The following is a 20597-nucleotide window of genomic DNA, read 5'->3' as shown; positions in this document are numbered from 1 at the left end:
CTTTTAACAGTCTAATAAACTATATTTAAGGTTTCCGATCTTGGTGAGATCTACAGCTTTTATGCAAGAGAGGAGTGCTGCCCTCGACACACTGAGAAGAAAGCTCTCTGACTTCCCAAGGGAATAACCCCAAGGGATCAAAAGCCAAGGCCACGTAGCTCTCAGTTTCCTGCGGTTGTCTAAAGAAAATGAAAAGCCTCCAGAATCATTACCTTTGTTCTCTTAAGAAATGTAACGAATGATAAAGCATTGTGACTTTTTAAATCTTGCTTATGAGTTGCGACATATAAGCAAAACTCTCATATCCTCACGGGTTTGAGTGGTCTCCGGTTGACTTCATGTACACCATATAATTTTAGAATTCTAAACACCCCCAGTGTCTCACGAAACAGAGTCCAGTTCATGTGAAATAATGAGTACTTTGTTGGAGGATTTAGTAGATGAACCACATAGAGCCAGTGCCCTGGTTTTCACCCTTCGTCCTCTAATTGCTCGGTGTTTCATGCGTTTATCAATTATAAGCAAAATTTAAGGGGCAAAAGTAGAAAAAAAAAAAAAACATTTGAGTTACTGAGCAGTACTTTCAGGCAGTAGGCTCTTATGAATGTTATGTATGAAACATAGATTTGAACATGCTTAAAGACATCAAGAGGAGAAAATACTTAGTCAGCAAAACTAGTTCAGAAGAGAAAATGGCAGAAGGCGTTTCACACTTCAAGGCCTGTGACTTAATTTAAAGCAAGCCACAATTAGGCTAATAGCACCAGTTTTCCCGGAAGTGAAGTTTTTGCTGTCAACCAGAGAAGCCAAGAACTTTGTCTCTGGAATCCTAACCGTAAACATCCAGAGTCACAGGGTGTTCCAAAAGCCATTCTGTTTCAATGAATCAAAATGACCCAAACACATTTTTGTTTGGCACGTCCCATTCCCTCTCTTATAACCCCCCTCCTTCCTATTAATGCTAAAGTTGAGGCATATAAAATATTTCAAGGCTCTGTGTTATAGTTAACCCAAACTTATTGCCAAAAATAACAGATCATTTGAAAGGACATGATTTGCCTCACCTTTGGGACCTGCAGGTCTATCTACCATGCATAACAACAAAACATTTATGTCAGCATATCCTTCATCAGAGAGCCAAAAGGGAAAGTTAGAGAAATAAAAGAAATGACCTCCATCTGCTTAACATATTGTCAACAGTTTTGGAGACAGACAAAAGTCTTAAATTACCTCCACACTTAAGGTCCATAATTACCTTCCAAAAGACTTTGGAAGAGAAGAAGTTTTATCTGTCCAGAGAGGGTAATACAGATGTGGGGTTTTTGTTCCCATCGTTTTTAGTAGGAGGGAACAGGTGTAAAACAATTTTGATTAAGTATGCATTATGTATTTATATCCCTGAAATTGAGATGTGGACATTGGAACCAGGAGAGCTCCTCAAGGACTTTAGATGTTAAGAGACCCCATGAAACAGTTCAAAAGATGCTTGGGGGGAAACTTCTAAATGGTGACCTCACTGATTCTTATCATTATGCTCGCCATTTCCTGTTGTGCTGCTTCAGCCCTCGGTAGGGTTGAGAGCAGGTGTGGGGGGAATGTGATGATGTGATAACCTGTAACTATAGCTTTTCATCAGTGGTGACATTCCTATCAGTTGTCACCACATAAATGGTCCCTAGTTTTTGCCGCTTTCCATGGGCAAGGGTGGAATCCTCTTCATGATTTTAGCCATATTTTTGCCCTTCTAACCTTACGTACCAGACACTGGACACCTAGTCATCGTGACCCCCTATGACCCCAGACACTGGACATGATACCAACTTGAGAGTTTGGTTATAGCTGCTCCTCACTCCACCGAAATGGATGTAATGAATGGAAATCCAGGAATGGAATTTGGCAAAATCTTAGTGTTCTATTATGTCTTATTTAGTTTCTGAGATGATTCAGTCAGATGATTCTGCATTATCTCTATGCCAAACCTAAATAGCATTGTAGAACCTTTAGGGCATCGAGTTTTTTGTTTATTTATTCAAAATGTGAGATACAGAGAGATTAAATGACTTGCCCAATTCACACCATATTTAAGACAGAGACAGTATTTAAGCCTAGGTCTTTTAATGCCACTATCATTGTTCTTTTGGCCACTGCAGATTAACTTTTAATACATGTGGTGATACTTAAGCACTGCAAAATATGATCAAATGGTAAGGATTACTTTTAATCTTCTTCTGATGTTTCTGCATCTATGAAATTTCTTTAGTCCATGTCCTTTTGTTTAATTCCACAAATGCCCTACTTCAAGCTCTTCACGTCTAGACAATCCTAAGAAGCTGAGATGAAGAGTTTGTGTCCGACTCATGCTGTAGCTTCTACAACACAAAGTATCTTGCACGAAGTGGGGCCTCTACAAATAATGGTTGAATGGATGAATAAGGGAATAGTTTATTGTCAGGTGTGAGGAAGTAAGGAATCCTCAGCTGAAGCCTGTAATGTCTGTGTATATTTGTTTGCCTGGTCCATTGCAGTAGACTCCTGTGATCATTCTACCCCAGGCTTTCTTCCCACCCAGTCTGTCTTGTCCAGGGCTAATGATCACTTTAAAAATACATACCCAATCATGTTGTGAGCCTTCTTAAAAATCTTCCCTGGTTCTTCATCACCTTCATCAACTCCTTTTTCAAAATAAGGTTTTCACCTCCCTCTGTAGCCTCATTTGCCCTCTCAACAAACTCCTTGCTTTCAAGTCTCAGGGTTTGTACCTATCACCCGTGTCTAGAAAGCCCACCCCTGCTCCTTCTCTTGGAATGATTCAGTCCATCTTCCAACACCTGGCTCCTTTGTGAGGTCTTCCAGAACTCTTTCAAAGTCTCTTGCTGTTTCCTATTTTCCACAGTATTTGGTACAAATTTCTCTTCTGACATGTATCACATTTTGTTGCAGTGATTTATTTACTGTCTCCCCTACTAGATTGTCAGTTTTTTTAGGGTAGGACTCTGTCTTGGTTCATTTTTGTTTGTCCACAAGAACAATGCCTGAGCCACTGGAGGCAATCAATATACTTGTGTTGAATGAATGAATGAATGAATGAACAAAGAGAGATAGGACATAGATATGTGAAAAGTCAATCAAATTAAGAAAGGATAGAAGGTCAGTCTAGTATCATATTGTTCAAGGGAAGTATAATTTTAAATTTTAAGTTATAATAGGCCTTCTTGAAGAGAATGCCATTTATTCTAATGAAATGTTATGACACTTAGTCTGTAGAGCTGACCTCAGCAGAATTGGGAAGTGTCAAGTGTTTCTCTAGTACCTTGCCCTACACCTCTGTCCAGTGCCCCTTTCCTGAGGCTTGTTCTCCCAACCCTGTAGACCACTTACTCTTTCTCATCAGAATTTACCTACTGTATCCCATAGTCTTTCAGGGGCCTTAACTCTGCTAGGTGACAGGTATTAATGAGTCAGAGAAATGAAAATATGTTAATGCATTGGCTGACAAGTATAATTTCCCTCCCAGGCAAAATAACACTTTACACAGTTAAGAACTGAAATTCCCTCTTGGGAAGTTTTTTTTGTTTAAAGATGGCTTTTGTGTCCCAGAAATCACACCACACGGGCAACTGCCCATGCTTCCTCCATGTATTTTTATATCCAACACACTTCCACAAGGCTGAGTTGCCTTGTGTATGCCCAGTTCCTCCAAAGAGTCAGCACTTGTCCTCCCCTATTCCATACACTTCTTTTTCTTATTTCATAAACAAAAATCTATTATAATTACACTCTGCCTATTCAAGAGATGTTGCAATGGCTATCAACATTTTTATTTCTAAAGATCTTTGAGATTCTCAAGATATTTTTCAAAGTACTAAAATTCTTTGTCTTTAGCGCTCAAAAAAATACCTTTTTAGTTATGTAAATAATGTAATTGTACATGTTCCTCTTACCTGTACTATTTGTCAAGCACTATTTAAGCACTTTACAGTCAGTCCTGATTTACTCATTTAATTTATTCATTTGATCCTAACTGGTGACCTAGGAGTGCAGTGTTATTCTTATTCCAGTGTTACAGATGAGGAAACTGAGGCATGGAGAGGTAAAATAACTTGCCAAGGTTCCAGAGTCAGTAGTAGCAGAGGCCAGGTTTGAAGCTTGGCAGATGGCTCTCTATCCCTTTCTCGTGACCCCTTTCCTGTGCTGCCTGCCACAAATGATCAGATAGTAGTTCCCTTCTCAGTCATCAGGTGGATGTCTGCAAAGTCTGGGAAATGAAGATAAAGTTGAAATATCTTTAATCAACTCTGATTTCCTTGATAACCACCAGACATTAGCAAACTTTACAAACCATATGTGCTGAAAAAGCCAGGTGCCATGAGGAGGACTGGAAATGAAATTTTCTTTCCACTCTGATTTTCACTTTTTATTAGTGACGCCTCCCAAGTGGTTCAGCGGACGCCTATTAGTGTTTCTGGACATCTTGTACGACTTGCAGCCATCCTTAGAGAGGTCCGGGTGGTTGAACTCCACACTTGCCAGGTGTCCCTCTGCCCCTGTTGACATCCCTGCCTGAGCAATTCTAGAACGCTCAATAAGCTGCGGGAGTCTCCCCATTCACAGTCTCAACAACTTGTGATTTCTCCATTGTCAAATCCGTGCTGCCAGGAATCACCCCGCGGGAAGATGAGAACAGATTCTCGCCGGGCTTTTACATTTCCCCCCATGCCTTTTTGGACATAGGTAAATTAGTGAGGTGGAAACAAGAAGAAATAGTTATAAACCTTTCAATAAAGCAGGTGTGTTCTCCGTACAAAGTGGATTAAAATGCCCTTTGGGGTTTAAAAATCGTATCTCAAAATGGCAACTTTTGTATTCTTTTGTCCTATGATTGACTGGCTTTGGATCTCTTCATACTTAAATAAGTTATTTTATTAGTCCCAAGACTAAAATTAAATTTGTTTACTTGGGCTTATAAACAGAAAGCATTTAGACTAATAAATCCTGAAAAATATGTGATGATATATACATTTTTTTTTTTTCTTCTTCAGAATGAAGCACTAAACAAAAGTATTATTTGAGACTGGGAGCAAATAAATAGCAGACCATGTCTGAAAATTGTTCTCCTGGGGTCTAGCCCTTTTTCTAGTTTTCACAGCAAAGGTTATTTTACTTCCACGTTTGACTGTCTTACAAAAATGGATTTGGAAAAGAAGAGCCATTCCTGCCCTCCGTATAGCAGCTGTGCTTACTGGTTTTATAATCTGTGATCCCAAATTGCACTTCTATTTTAATTTCAGCATGCCTAAAGTACAGGAGTCTTTTCAAATGTTCAGACATGACTATTTAAAATTAGAGAGAGAAGTTCAACCATTAAGTCTTCTCATCTTCTCTAAGATTTTCTTTCTGATGTGATGAAGCGAAATACTTTTTCATCTTGCCCATAATTTCTGTTTACACCATCATCTTGCTTATGCCAACTTTTAAATAGGCTGTAGATGCAAGAGCATATAAAAATCTGTAGTACACATTTTGTCGGGCTTGGCATTATTGTGAGGTCAGCAAGGATTCTAATGGAGTGCAGGGGATGAAACAACAAGAATCCAATCAATAGATGCAAAAGGCAAAGGAACTTGCATAAATTAGCACTCTAATAGGAACAGATAAATGCACCTTCCCTTTCATCTTTCAAGTGATACACATTATTGAAAGAGGTCTAACAGATACCATCCTGATTTTTTTAAATCTTTTTTTCAGGGTTGCAAAAACTAGAAAATGCGAGTAAAGTGAGCGTTGAGGTGACTCTTCTGAACCGTTGAAATCAGATTAGTGTTTCAAATACAGTACGTAGAACTCAGAATGTTGTGTCCACGTGGATGACACTATCCAGTGTTGCTCGTAGAAATATAAACACTCAGAAAGATCTCCAGAGGAAGGTTTGTTCCAAGACCGGAGTTTGTCTTGGAGGAACTAGTCTCTGATCCTGACATTCAGGCCTTTTCAGTGAACTCTATGTTTACACCATGTCCACTCAGGAAATGGCAGGAAGGATTTGTCAGATGAAGGATGTCTGGGTGTCTAGGACCTGGGCAGTCATGGATCATCTGCCACTAGAGCACCATGCAGTAATTTCATTATCTGTCACTGGCTCGGCTCAAGGAGTTCTTAGGGAATGACAGCAACGTGCTCTGTTCCCCATTATCCCAATTGTTTTCTGCTTTGGGGGGGGGGCGGATATGGTAGCTCTGGCACGAATGACAGAGGGTAGCAAGTGTCTGATGCTACAGCTTCTAGTCTTAATATAATTAGCAATGCCCAAGAATTTTCTCTACCACTTCTTCCTGTGCCCTCCACCTCTTTGTTGACTGCTTCTATCTATGCGAAAGGAACTGGGAGTATAAAAGGCTGCCAAGTAACCTTCAGGGCCTTTGCTAAAAGGCAGAAATCTCAGCCATGGATCTGCTGTCTCACTGGGTCAGCCTTCAGTCCAGCCCAGCAACGTGATCATTTGTGTTGCTGGTTGATTTAATATGGGCCAATAGAAAATACCCTGGTGCTTTCATGATGGCACTTCTCTAAAGGAGCTCAATTATAGGCGATGAGAAACCTGCACCCTGGGGAAAATTTGGTTATCCTCTTTCATGATATTAGGGAATCCTCTGGTTTGAAGTAGGCACTTTTTAAGACAAAGTATGTGTGAAATCCACATTGTTATCATTGTTGTTATTATTTTCTACAGCACCTGGAGAAATTTTGTTCTTTGGGAAATCTTCTAGAAATTCTATCTTAGGGGAAATACCATTTGTATTGTTGGAGGAGAAAGAATTAACTTGTCAGTGTTGTTTTGATCTCAATCCAGAAAGCCAAAAAGAGTTAAAAAAAAAAAAAAAAGTCTGCTGAGTATCAGCATTTCGTATCTTTTTCTTTGCATATTTTAAAAATAGGTCTCTCCTTAGCTCTCTTCTATCATTGTTGTTAACTGTAATCAGTACTTTATGGTTATATTATATAGCTTTGTTTCATTAGGGCAATGAAAATGGTATTGAACAATAGCAGTATAATGCAGGGAAACAGTTTGTAATTCAGCTGGAAATTGCTAATGCAGTAGACAGTCGATAATACAATCAGCTCGACTTTCCTAGGAAAACATGAGCTAAATTTCCTCTATTTTTCTCTCAAATCTTCTCATCAGGCGGGAGTGAGGGAAATGCTCTGAACAACACTGGAAAGCTGGTTGCCCCTGAATAGAGAATTTCTTTATGCATTGGATTTTGAAGGACATCCACAGGTCCTGGGAAGAGCTATTTAAGACTCAGAATTCTCCCTGGAGATTTTTTTTTAAAAGAGACTAGATAATTAATAGTCCTGAAAGGAAACAGCTGGATGAGATGGTGCTCAAAGTTCCTTCCACTAGTGTGTGTCTCTCTAGTCTTGACGCAGAAGTAGGGTTCTTGTGAAATTATTATCAAATATCGGGTCCCAAGGGAAGACCAGAGGCTGTCTCTTTACCAAGCCTATGTCATGCATGCTTTGTGTGCTGAAGAATTTATAATTACTGCAGGTTAAGACTAGTAAACATGAGTAGTGTCTAGGACTACAAAGGCAAGCAACTTGCTGTTTTTAAGGAGTGGTGAGTTAGGATTTTATCGCTCTAGACTCTAGTAACTTGGTTGTGGTTGTTCTTGAGTCAAACCAACTACAGAAAGTTGCATATGAGGGGAGTGCGTAGATTCAATGGCATACATAAATACTTAGCTGCAACTGTAATGCTGAGAGTTCCATTTTTAATCCAGTGAGTGCTTGAGGATGCTGGGTTGCATTTTACCATTAAGAGAAACAGGAGTGATATGTCTAATTTTGAGTTGCCCTATAAATTTTCCTAGTCATTAGAACCAACACAGTTTCCTCACATGTGATACGAATTCTTACATATCCTAATTGTCTAACAGAGAATAGCAGTATTTCGTGTTCCCATAGACTTCCACACATCTCTGACGTCTTTAGAGATATTAATTATATCTTGAAGCCACCACCCCTTGGGTGGATTTTGGCTGCTGTGAATCTTTTCTCAGCTACAGGGTGCCTGAGACAGAATCTGCGAGTGTACTAAAGGGAATATCCTGTTTGGTTACCCTTTTACTTCCCAGAGATAGGGTGAAAGGTATATTTCATATTTGTAATTTATTTAGGTATAGTTTATATTTAGAATGGAAAAAGATGTGCATTCCTTTTAGAATACCAAATGGCTTATGATTTTAATTAAATAATTGGCACACACAGAGTAGGTACCCAGATGTTGAATTAAAACATCAATAGATGAAATTGCCCTATTTTGTAAATAAATTGATCAGTGCGATATAGTCCCATTTGTCTCTACACTGGATACAGATTGTGCTAAGTTCCAGGCTCATTTAATAGCTCCCGTAGGTTTCGTTCATGCCTTTGTTGTTTTTTGACCCAGCTCATCAGCACTGAGTGGATAACTCAGTAGTAGCTCACATTCTCCCTCTCTTGAACAGCAATGAAATGTTAATGTGCACGTGGACGAAACTTTGGGATCTGGGATTGTACTACTGAGTGCTGGAGAAAGCCAGTTGTGACCCTGTCCTCTCAAGGCTCACGGTGCTGAGTTGCCACCCAGCATGGCAGGCCCGTTATCACGCTCTTATTTCTTCATCTTTGTGTCTTGGCATTAACCATCCCTCTGAAATCTCACAATCTCTACAAGTGGCTCATTCAGAGCTTGTAGCAGGACCAAAAATTCTGAAAGTTCAAGAGGAGGGTCATGTGCGTTTGCTTTGAACTACAGTTCTTTTCCAGGGTAGACACTTTGAAAGTAGAGTTTGCTAAAATGGAAGGGGGAGGGGAAAAACAACTCTATTCTCTGTCATTGAGATAGACAAGCATTTAAGTAGGTGGAGATATTATAGCACTTGAGAATCCCCTAAAGTGCTTAGATTTATTTCTGAGAAATAAATGGTGAATTGTTTATTTCTTTCTCCCCCTTATGTTTCCTTGGGATAGAGCAATTAGTTTCTTATTTTTTATGATTACATTATTCTTGCATATATCTTCCTGTGGTCCAGGCTATAAAAGTAAATAGAGGATCCAGCTGTATGAATGAATATCCTTTTAATGAGTGTGGGGAGGAAATAATAATACTAAGTAGTGCAAAACCATTTTTATGTGATGAACCAAAATACCTTTGTTCCCAGCTCCCCAGTCTTGAGCCACAGGCCACCAGTAAATGTGTGCATAAAATGACAGTTTTATGTATTCCGGTGTTAACAAAGGTACCTCACGGTCTGTTTTGTCCCCAGGATGCACTTAATATGATTTTTGAAAGGCAGTGGCATATTCTGTTTTAATTTCCAGGGTCGAGGAAGGGTAAAATGGAGTATGTGACTTTTCTGTAACACCCTTCATTCTATCTTTGGGCGAAAGCCTTGCTGAAACAGTGAGATAACAGTTGCTGGGTGAGAATACAGTCATTTTCGTGGTGCTATGAGTTAATTTCAGGGGTGAAACTATCCTTACGTAGGAATATAATGTGCCTTCTCCCCTCAGACCAGCCACTTGCTCAGAACAGCAGATGGATATTGAGTGTCCCCCCTGCTCCAGGGTATTGCGGGGTGCCGGCAGTGGCTTAACTCCGCTCTCTTGCCTCCTTTACTCCCTTCCTTCCTGGCCATTGTTCCCTTATTGTTGTTCGATAATTCTTTATGTCTCTGAAGTCCCTGGAAGTGATGTAATTCAATAGCACCCACCCCCAAATCTACCATTAATTAACTTTTTTAAAAAATAAATTTAATTAATTAATTAATTTTTGGCTGTGTTGGGTCTTCGTTGCTGCGCGCGGGCTTCCTCTAGTGGCGGCGAGCAGGGTCCACTCTTCCTTGCGGTGCGCGGGCTACTCATTGTGGTGGCTTCTCCTGCTGTGGAGCATGGGCTCTAGGTGCGTGGGCTTCAGTTGTTGTGGCTCGTGGGCTCTAGACTGCAGGCTCAGTAGTTGTGGTGCATGGGCTTAGTTGTGGGATCTTCCCAGACCAGGGTTCAAACCTGTGTCCCCTGCATTGGCAGGCAGATTCCTAACCACTGCACCACCAGGGAAGCCCCATTAATTAACTTTTAAACTGCCTTTATTAGTCCGCTTAGGCTGCAGTGACAAAATACTATAGACTTGTTGGCTTAAACAACAGAAATCTATTTTCTCACAATTCTGGAGGATAGATGTCCCAGACCAAGGTCCAGCAATGTCAGTTTCTGGTAAGAGCTCTCTTCCTGGCCTGCAGAGGCACATGAAGGGAGAGTGGAGAAAGGGAGAGGGGCCACTGGTGTCTCTTATTGAAGAACACCAATCCTGTTGGGTTGGGGCCCCACCCTTATGATCTCATTTAACCTTAATTTCCTCCATATCTATCTTCAAACACAATCACATTGGGGCTTCAACATATGAATTGGGGGTGACAAATTCAGTCCATAATACTGCCCAAATAAAAGAAGAAAATAAACCCCTAAAATAGAGAACCATAACATGACATGAACTTTGTAGCAGTTAGTAAACTTTTGACCTGACACTCTGCACTTCCTCCACTGGCAATGGCCCATGTGAACGCACTCTGATGACAGTTGCAGGGGAGAGTTGAGAAGTCCCAGGAAAAAGCCAAAGGAAGACTCTCAAATACCTGTCTGCCTTCCCACCTTCCAACAGTAGAGGGATGGGAGGGGAGATTTCTAACCCCCGGATATGTCCAAGGACAACGGATTGGTTCTAGTCTTTTTCTACAAAGATTTGAGCTACTATTTGGTAGCTTTGAGGTGACAAGGAAGTTGCTTTCCTCTCGTGATCCTGGCCTGAGCAACAAAAGCCGGATATCCTGACAGGAGAGGCACAGTCTGTATCCCTACGACTCCTGTGAACTGGGGCAAACCCCGGGCATACCCCAGCCTGGTCTAGTCCTAACCTGAGCAGAAGGGAGCCTCAGACCAGAAGATTCTCAGCACTGCCAGCTTGCGGTTGCTGGGACACAGCTCAGAGCACAACAGTGGTTGGCAGAGGCTGAAAGGGAGCCTTGGGTGTTCCTGCCAATGTGATAGGCGCTTGCAGGATTTTGTGAAGCAGTCTGATGAACCCTCTCAAATAGAGGCACCTAATGCCATTCAGCTGTGTAATTGGGATGGAAATGGGCCAATGAAAGGCGGCAGTTTGGGCTTAACCTTTGGGGAGTCTTGTTCCAGGAGACTGTATGTGGGGGGAAGAAAGAAGCATTACAAATAATAAGCTTCTCCGCCTGATTTGTAATGAATTGGTAATAAATGGCCTAGCGCTCTCCGGAAGTCTGACGATTACAGAGCAGTTCCAGCTAAGTGCACGGGACCACATCTTATTTTGATCAGCTGTAGCATAGCAAAGACATGTAATTATCATAATCTAACAATTAGCCTGGCATCACTTTCCAGTGTTTAATTACCCCGATAAATGGTAATTGAATAGAGGACTTAATGACAAGAGAGAAACTTTCATTCTGCGTTAGGTGCTTAAGTCGTCTACTTGGCTAGGCATGATTTTCTAGCATTGCTTGAACAATAGGCCTGATTATCATTTTCCTTTCTGCCGTCGGCCATTATTTTGTTTCCTGATCTTGACCTTTGTTTGTCATATTATTTAGCTGTTCTCAAAACTTGATACTGGGACCCAGGACACAGAAGGAGATTATTGGGCACTTTACGAAGTTTTTTCTGTTTTCAAACATTGCTTCTAATATCCATCAGCTACAATTTACTTTCTGGGACGTCTCTCAAGTCACCACTTCGTGCAGACACTGTGCTGAGCGTTGGGGATGCAGAGATGAGTAAACACCAGCACCACCTTCAAGGAGCTCTCAGTGTAAAGAACGGAGGTCTCCATAAAAATACCAGAATAATCATAGTTCCAGTGATCTTCTCTCAGTGCAGTCCCAGTTTTTTTCTGCATCTATGCATTTACCTTGAATGAATTCAATATTTTCTATGGCTCTACCCACCACCTAATTTCTAATGACTCTAGATCAATTCTCTCTCACCTTAGCCTCATGCCTGGTTCCAGATTTGTATCCAACTGCTCACAAGGTCCTAACCATACCAAATAAAAATAACTACTTCTCACGTGCCAATTTGCATAGAAACAGCAACAGTTTCTGCTTTGCATCCTAAAGCTTTGTATAAAACACTATTACCATTATTGTGCCCTAGCGTTGCAAGATATTTGCTTACCCTGGTCCTATGAAGATCAAACATAAAAGAAAGCCATAAAACATTTGTTTCCTTTCTTCCAGCTTGTTTTTTGTTTGTTTAACAATAAACTAATAGACAGTAGTTCCGTGCCATGTAGATCTCGAACACCCACCCGGTTTTTGAAAAGTTGGGGCCAAATTTCAGACTTAGATGGTAATGATTCCAATAGGTTATCATCAAGCCATAATACAAATATTTAATTTACTGCTTGTACAGCAGTACGTAAGAACTACGAAATCATTATTTGAGGTGGTTAATAGGAAGGACATTTACTATATCTCTTTGGTTATTGTTCTTAATTTTGAAACTAGGAATAACCTGAAATTCTGCTGGGTAACTCCATCCTCGTAGGATACAAAAGGACTACACGTATGTAAGCAGTTTGGCAGGTGGCTTATTTGTTTGATTGACTCCCCACCTCCTGCATCCTCAGAACAGAATCAGTTTGTTGAATCCTGTTCTCCTAGGACAGGGACTGGATAACCAGGTCAGTGATTTCCCGCATCTGCCTTTGGATCTGTGTGTGTGTTTCAGCTGCTCTGTTCCGTGTGCTTGACATGATGTAAAACTCTGGATAACTTAGGGCATGAAGGGCAGCTTCGTCAGGAAGCGCCTGGCCAGCAGGAGTCAAGAAGGAGCCTGTTTTGCCTTGTGGAAGTGACCTCTGTGAAGCCATACACTGATTGCCAGACAATAATTCTTTATTTTATTTTAATCCCTTTTTGAAAACCATTTGCAGTGGTCTGCGATGTGTCGGGTGTGTGGAACTCTGCCTGCTTAATTCTTTGGCTGATTTAGCCTGTTGACGTTGACACATTCTTACTCCAAGCCCGAGGCCTCTTTGGGGGCTTAGAAGCAATTAGACTGTCACCCAGAGCTCCGGGTCCCTTCCTGAAGGAAAGTCTTGTTTAGGCTCCGCCAATTTAATGCTTTGTTTCCTTTGGAGCTCCTCAGTCAGGCTAATAAAACAAACTCCAAATGAGTTAAAACACTGGAGGAGAGAACATTTTGTGGACCCTGTATTTGAAACAGGTACTCCTCCTGGGAGATATCAATTTTAAAAAGTCATTCAGCCTGATGTGACTTGAACTAGAAAAGCAATAACACAAGGTATTTGAGATTTCTATCCATCTATCTGAGATGAGTAATTAATGTTAATGGAGGAATTTTTAAACCACTTGCTTTTAAAGCACACGCGCACACACACACACACACACACACACACACACACAGAAAAAAAGGGACAGGTTAGTATACTAGACCACTAATAAATTCTAAATATCTGGCTAAGTAAATTACATCCTATTCTCATCACCAACAGTTATTAAATTGAAGACAAAGCTCTCATGCTGCAGAATTTGTGATTCCTACAACATTTATTTCCTTTCTTCCAACTTGCATGTGTAAGAACTTTATTCTAATTTTCATTAATGGATAAGCAGAGCACCAACTCTGGGTTCTAAATGTTTTGTCAGTATCATGTGCTTTGTTGAATGAAAGTGTGTGTTGTAGCCTACAGCCTTTCAACTGCGAAAGAATATGTAGGAAATATCTTTGAAATTCATCCTTGAGTAGGTTTTTTTTACACTTGTAAGTCTTCACTTTTATGGGAATTTTAGTCATTCTTGGTATGTTCTAGAGCCTGGAAGAGCTGGATTGGGCTGCCTGAAATGGTGGGTTTTGGTCACCATGTACTACACCTCATTCAGCCTTAACAACTGGCCTGGTAACAGTGAAACTGTCTATGACTCTGACTGTCTCAGAACTGGAAACAGAGGTCAATGACCAATATATTTGAAAGGTTGGCATATTTCAGCCTGTGAGAGAGAGGGAACATTTAAAATCAGCAAAACAAGTCTTTCTTCATCCCCCACCGATGCTAATATGACTTATCTACCCCAAGTTTGATTTTTGCTGTTTGTATTTCTCGCTTTAACCTCTGCTGGAAAGAAAAAAAAAAAAAAAAGAGCATCTTCAGATTTAGGATCTGAAAGCCATAAGGCTTGCATTCTGTGCTGAAAGGAATAACAGAAGGAGACAAGAAGAGACGTGTTATGCAACGCAACAGAGACTGCCGTCCTGCCCATCTCCTCCCAAAACGTATTTATAAAACAAATCCTGTGTCTGTTGCTGGGCCCATTAGGCCCTTCAGGACAAATGAGAAATTCTTCTGGGTAAAAAGACATCTTACTCTGAAATTAGCCTTTAAATCTGTAATAGAATTGAAAGACTGTGCTGTCAAGACATATTCACTCACTTTAGATTTAGTTTAAAATTTGGGAGGAACCCTGAGCTGATAAATTTGCTTAATCTTTGACCATAAATCATCCTTCTGTTACATTTCAATTTCAGAATGTAGTATAATAAGTTGCCTTGTAATTAAAGACGTGACAGTTTAGTTCTGTTCAGATAGGAATATTAAAACAATCACCTCCTTGACAGATTAAGATACATTTAAAATGTAATAATCAACTCTCCAGTTGATGAGAAATAGCATTTTCATCATTGAGTCCTTTAAAACATTACATGAAAAGGGGATAAAAGTGCCTCACAGCTTCCTAACCTCTAATAAGCACTGTCTCCTTCCAGTAACGCTGTTTCTCTATTTATGGAGTAAAGAAACTTCACTCAGGAGCTGCTTGATAAAATACCTCAGTACGTATTTCCCTGGAAGCAGGCTCTCTGCTGTGCCAGCAACATATGCTGAAGGCCAATTTAGAACGTTTTAAATATGCACCGTACCCTTCCTTTTCCAGCTACTAAAATGAAATGTATTTTGGCTTTAGCAAATGAGGGATGGAATGAGAGGAGGAACACTGCAGGGGAAAGTGGCTGAAGATGAACTCAGACAAGGATGATGATGATGGCGCTGCTTCTCTGCAGCCTGAGCCCAGGGCACTGCCTGTGTGTCCTGTGAGCTCGGCCTCCCAGCTGTCAGTCTCCACACCACGAGAGCATATGGTGATAGAGGAGGAAGTAAGGTCAATGACGTGAAAAACTATACGTTGAGAAAGCAAGCTAGGTGATGTCTCCTTGCCAAAGCAAAGAGGAACCGAGATCAGAGTAGAGAACTTCCACTTGAGGTCAAGGACTGGAGTGTTCAAGTACTGGATGTCCCCAGTGGAGCGACCCAAGTTTGAAAATAAACTAGTTAGTTAGGAGCAGAGTCCTACGGATCAGGTTAACTATGGTCATGAAACAATGTTTTGGTCCCTGTCTCAATAGAAACTTGGGGGCACACTGTTGATAACTAAATGCAAAGATGGCCTGTCAACTCTTTTTTTTTTTTTTTTTAATAAATTTATTTATTTATTTTTGGCTGCGTTGGGTCTTCGTTGCTGCCCACGGGCTTTCTCTAGTTGCGGCGAGCGGGGGCTACTCTTTGTTGCAGTGCGTGGGCTTCTCAGTGCAGTGGCTTCTCTTGTGGAGCATGGGCTCTAGGCGCACGGGCTTCAGTGGTTGCAGCACGCGGCCTCAGTAGTTGTGGCTCGCGGGCTCAGTAGTTGTGGTGCGCGGGCTCAGTAGTTGTGGTACGCAGGCTCAGTAGTTGTGGCGCACGGGCTTAGTTGCTCTGCGGCATGTGGGATCTTCCCCAACCAGGGCTCAAACCCATGTCCCCTGCATTGGCAGGTGAATTCTTAACCACTGTGCCACCAGGGAAGTCCCAGACAGCCTGTCAACTCTTACTTCACCTCTGTCGTCTTGATTTCACTTGAATTCCAATACTCAATCCATGATTCACTTTCTCCAGACAGGTTATATAAGGAGAGAGATATTAATAGTAGTTTAAATTTATAATAAAAACTGTATTTAGCTGTGGAATGTCATCAGGTAAACACTGAAGACAAACTAAGACAAAAACACATGTCTGCACAGAGACTTTGTAGCTCAAATCCCACCTTTAGTTGTTGTTTTTTGCTATCGGTAGCCCCAAACTATTTTTTATCCAACCCTTCAGGCAGCCTCTGGGTCATCAAAACAATCATAAAGTGCATAATTCATTTTTAGTAGTTGAATTGATTACAAAGAATTAGTTGCCGTACTGAATTTTATTCTTCTTAATTAAAATGATCCTTTCACAATATGTATGACATTCTCAACCAGCCTACTGCCACATTTTGATAAATGTACACAATGTGTTCTTGTCATCCTGTTATATGGAACACTGACCTGAGTAGCCGTGCAACCCAGTGGAGGACAAGGGCCATCACTGTATGCATATGAGATGTTTCCTGGCACTTGAGACTTGTATTGCGAGAACACGGGCAGAGCGGTAATCATTTTACTCAAACGCAGTCACTTTTCTAAGTGTGGCAACCATGCCTGCTTTTACGTTGTAAACCACTGTGATAATTTAGTAGAGATTGTATTGTAATTGTTGTTGGCGTGTTGGTATGCAGCCAGAAATTCCTACAGTTCATAATATGCAGTGGTTTCAGAGAGGTAGAGAACCACAGATACAATAGATGGAATTAAAGTTTAGGAGTAAAGAGGAGACATTTACAAGAAAATTTCCCAGAAATTTACAAATGTGTCAAAGCAGGGGCGGGCTACCCATGAAATCTGTAAATATTGGCATGTGGAATCATTCTTCCTAGAGGTGAATTTGCTCATTTAATATGAACTAAAGCTCGTGAAAGTTTCCTGATGGGGGAAAAAAAAAAAAAAAGTTCTCTTCTTGTGAATGGCTACAGAGCCTAAAAGCACTTTATCCTGTGAAAGGTTGGAATGATGTGCTTGAGTCAGGAGCTAACCCTGTGATCTGAGGCTTATTCAGATTTTGATGCACCCTTCCGCTTTCAGTGCAGGAGTTTAGGCTCAACCTAGTGAGGAAGAGAGAAGGGCCAGGACCCCTTGCAGCAGACTTTCCTAGAAGATCAGTGTAAACAGGATGAGGGGAAGTACAGTCAGTAAAGCTTTGGGCCATTATGGTTAGGAGGAAAGTATATATGCTTCAGAAGCCATCAGACTGGGGTTGAAATCCTAACTCTGCTACTTATTTCCTGTGGAAAAAAATTGAACTAAGTGGATAACAACTTCTCTGAATGTCATTTTCTCATCGGTATAATGAAACTAATTATAACTACCCAATAAGGATTTCATGTGACAACAGATGTAAAGCCATAAAATAGCAGATCCTGGACATGGCAAATATTTGTTGCATCAGTGAATGTAGGAGAGAACTGAAACCCCATCAAGAATGAGAATCATCCCTCTGGCCAAATACAGAGTGGACCTAAGAACTTGACTTTAGCAATTAAGTCTCAGTTCTGAGGTCAGACTGCTTGGGTTTGAATTCTGCCTCCACCTTTTATTATTCCTGTCACACTGGGCACGTTGCTTGACTTCTTAATCTCAGTTTCCTCATCTCTAACTGGGTATACTAATAGTGTTTATTCTGTGGCGTTGTGATGGAGATTAAATTGAGATAATGAATGTAACGTAATAACCACTCAATAATATTAGCCATACATATGTGCTTCTTCACAGTAAGGCCAGAAAAGAATGATTCATTGTGACTTTGTAGTCAAAGAGCATAATTTGGGATAGTCTTAGACTATCTAACGCTCAACCTTTCTTTGGATTGTACTTAGCTACATTATACAGATGCCTTTTATGAGTTCCAATTGGTCACTGTTTTTGTGTTCACATTGTCCATTCTTTGAAATTTACATTAGTAAAATAATTTATGCAAGTTGAATATCTGAAACAGAAGTGTAAGTTGATTCTATGGTAAATCATAATCATGTCTTTGTCATGTGCATAGAAGGGTATAAGTGTTAAGGGCTGGGACAATCTCATGTTTAAAATTGGTTCCACAGTGACTCACTTAACACCCCACACAAAGTAAATTGTCACCAGAAAAGGATAACTGGTCAACCCAATGTAAAATGGGTCTTCAGTCTCATGGTTTGCTTTATTAAAATTATAGCAGAATTAACAGGGATAAAAGTTTAGAAGAAGGGTAGCTAAACTTGAGGCACCAAAAAACTATGACAATTTGTAGAATAAAGCAATAACCGAATGGGTCCAGACAGTGGCAGTTTTCTTAGTTTTCACTTTTAAGCAGTGTCCAGTGCCAGTAGAAGCTAAGATGAGTGACACTTAGGGAAAGGAAAAACTTCCCCCTTGCATGTCTTTAAAATCTATAATAATAATATAATAATATAAAGTGCATCTGGGCATTGCCTTCTGCTGCAGTTCTTGTCTGGCTCTCAGCCAGAACTGTCAGCCTACTCTGAGGGCTGATGATTCACAGCCCAGCACCCTTTTATCTGAACGTTGCAGTGTCTTTTCTTTGTACTTTGGCAGTGATGTTACCTTGATGTTCAAAAATCTTTTAAAAGCAACACAGGCTTTCCTTGTATCTTGACAAATCGTTGTCTGCCAGTAATGAAGAAAAAGAAAACCTGGTTTCGTCATCACTGTAAATATAAAGAAATAAATACTTCTGAGGGTTTTCTTGTTTTTAAAAATGGTTATGTATTTTGAGATCCTCTAACTGAGAAGTGATCTGATCATCTTTCCTTATTTCTCTTGCATAAATCAACATGCTGCTTTTCAAAAGCACAAAGCAAGTGGAGTTTCTGGGGATCATTTGATATTTGAGGACAGAATTTAGGATTTTTATATGATTTCCTTTCTTCTGGGATTTTTAAAAAGGGAAACTTGGGGATTATTTTTATTTCTGTTGTATGCTCTTACTGCCATTGTTTAAAAAGTAATACTTTGTTACTTACCCATTTTAATATATCCTGTTAATAGTAACAGTGCTTTATATTCATATGTGCTTTTCATACATTTCCTCATCTGAGGCTTGATGCAGCCGTGTGAGGTCAGCAAGGAAGATTCTCATTATTATTCTACTTAACATGTGAGGAAACTGAGGCTCAGGATGGCTTATGACTCTCCTACTCAACCAGCAGCAGATCTAGTTCTACTCACTCAAAATAAGTAGCTCTTCCACTTTTACCACGGTGTATTTCACAAGGGACTCTCGACTTTGTCGATGAATATTTAGCATCCAGAGCAAAGGTAGTATTCACAACAACCTGTCAGAGGTCCTTGTTATGTTTGGGAGACATTGGGAAACTAGAAGATGTGAAGAGGGTCAAAATACTAGTATGATGAGGAGTCTGGAAAGTATACCAGAAATAACCAAAGGAATCGGGATTTTCAAGTCTGGAGAAAGGAAGATACAGAGAGATACAGCTGACATCTCCGAATGTTTTATGTACTACCTGGTGGAAGAGGAATTAGATTTGCTCTTTGTAATTTCAGGCAGCAGAAGTAGGATCACTGGATGGAAATTACACAGAAGTAGATTTATGTTCAATATAAGAAGAAACTTGCTAACATTTAGAGATGTCTAAAGATAGAATAGACTAGCTCACCGTCACTGGGAAGTGTTCTCCCTGAGACTGTCTGACTTGAAGATTTTATGACTTTATGGGCATTGTATTTCAGCAGTGACATAGTTTTGTGATGACCCTCCTAAGGGCTCAGAGAAGAATTTCCTCACCAGCTAAAAACAAAAGTGTTTTGTAGGCTTTTCCACTCTGATTTTGGAAAGTTGTGTACATAACAATTCCTGTTTCACACACCACTGGGTCCTGGGAAAAACTGTTCAGTTGATGGGGAAAGGCACATTAGTTAAAACAAATAAGCAAAACTTTTTCAAGATAAGAATTGAAGCAGACACTGTGATGTGGGCAGTGGTGTGTTTGTGTGCACACATTTTAACTCTTTCAGGATGAAGTGGCCATGGTTTTGCTGTTTTCATCTGACTTCTTACTTTCTCTACTCCTCAGTCCAGCCCTAGAACACAACCTATGAAAGTAAAGAAATGGGCAGAAAAGTCATTCGACCTAGATGGTTTCAATTTAATAGGGAAAGGGCGAGGGCATCAAAACAGAGATTGGCTAAAACGAGTTTGTGACAAAAGCAGATTTACTAAGGGAAACACCTAACTAGGATCCTAAGTCTTGGTTCCAGGTCTAGCTCAGTGGCTCATTGCTTCATCATTATGCCTTCGGGTTTTCTTTTCCTCTAAAGTGGAAGTGTTGTTCCAGGAATTTTCTTTTCAACTTTTAAATTTTATGATTCTAATTCTCTCAATTTTATCACTCTAATTGTCCACAGTTGCATAGGAAATTAAGAATGGTCTCAGTTATAACAAATACAACTCATTTATTCTTTAAATTTCTTACTCATTTATTCAAAAACATTTATTAAATGAAACACTATTTTAGAAATATGAAAACTCTGATTTTAACAATGAAAGGAAAACAGCAAATCAGTACCTTTAATACTTAAAATGAAAGTGAAGCACTCCA

The 20597-nt window shown here is 40.2% G+C and overlaps 1 protein-coding gene across 5 annotated transcripts in view; it reads left to right on the top strand.

Moving 5' to 3' along the window:
- Window positions 1-20597, top strand: part of EFNA5 (ephrin A5) — a 277269-nt gene that overhangs the window by 209173 nt on the left and 47499 nt on the right. The window lies entirely within an intron of this gene.

Source organism: Balaenoptera borealis (assembly GCF_965194805.1).
Source record: "Balaenoptera borealis genome assembly, chromosome: 2".
NCBI classification, from domain to species: domain Eukaryota; kingdom Metazoa; phylum Chordata; class Mammalia; order Artiodactyla; family Balaenopteridae; genus Balaenoptera; species Balaenoptera borealis.
Note: the sequence above shows the minus strand (reverse complement) of the source record. Positions and strands in the feature narration are given on the sequence as shown.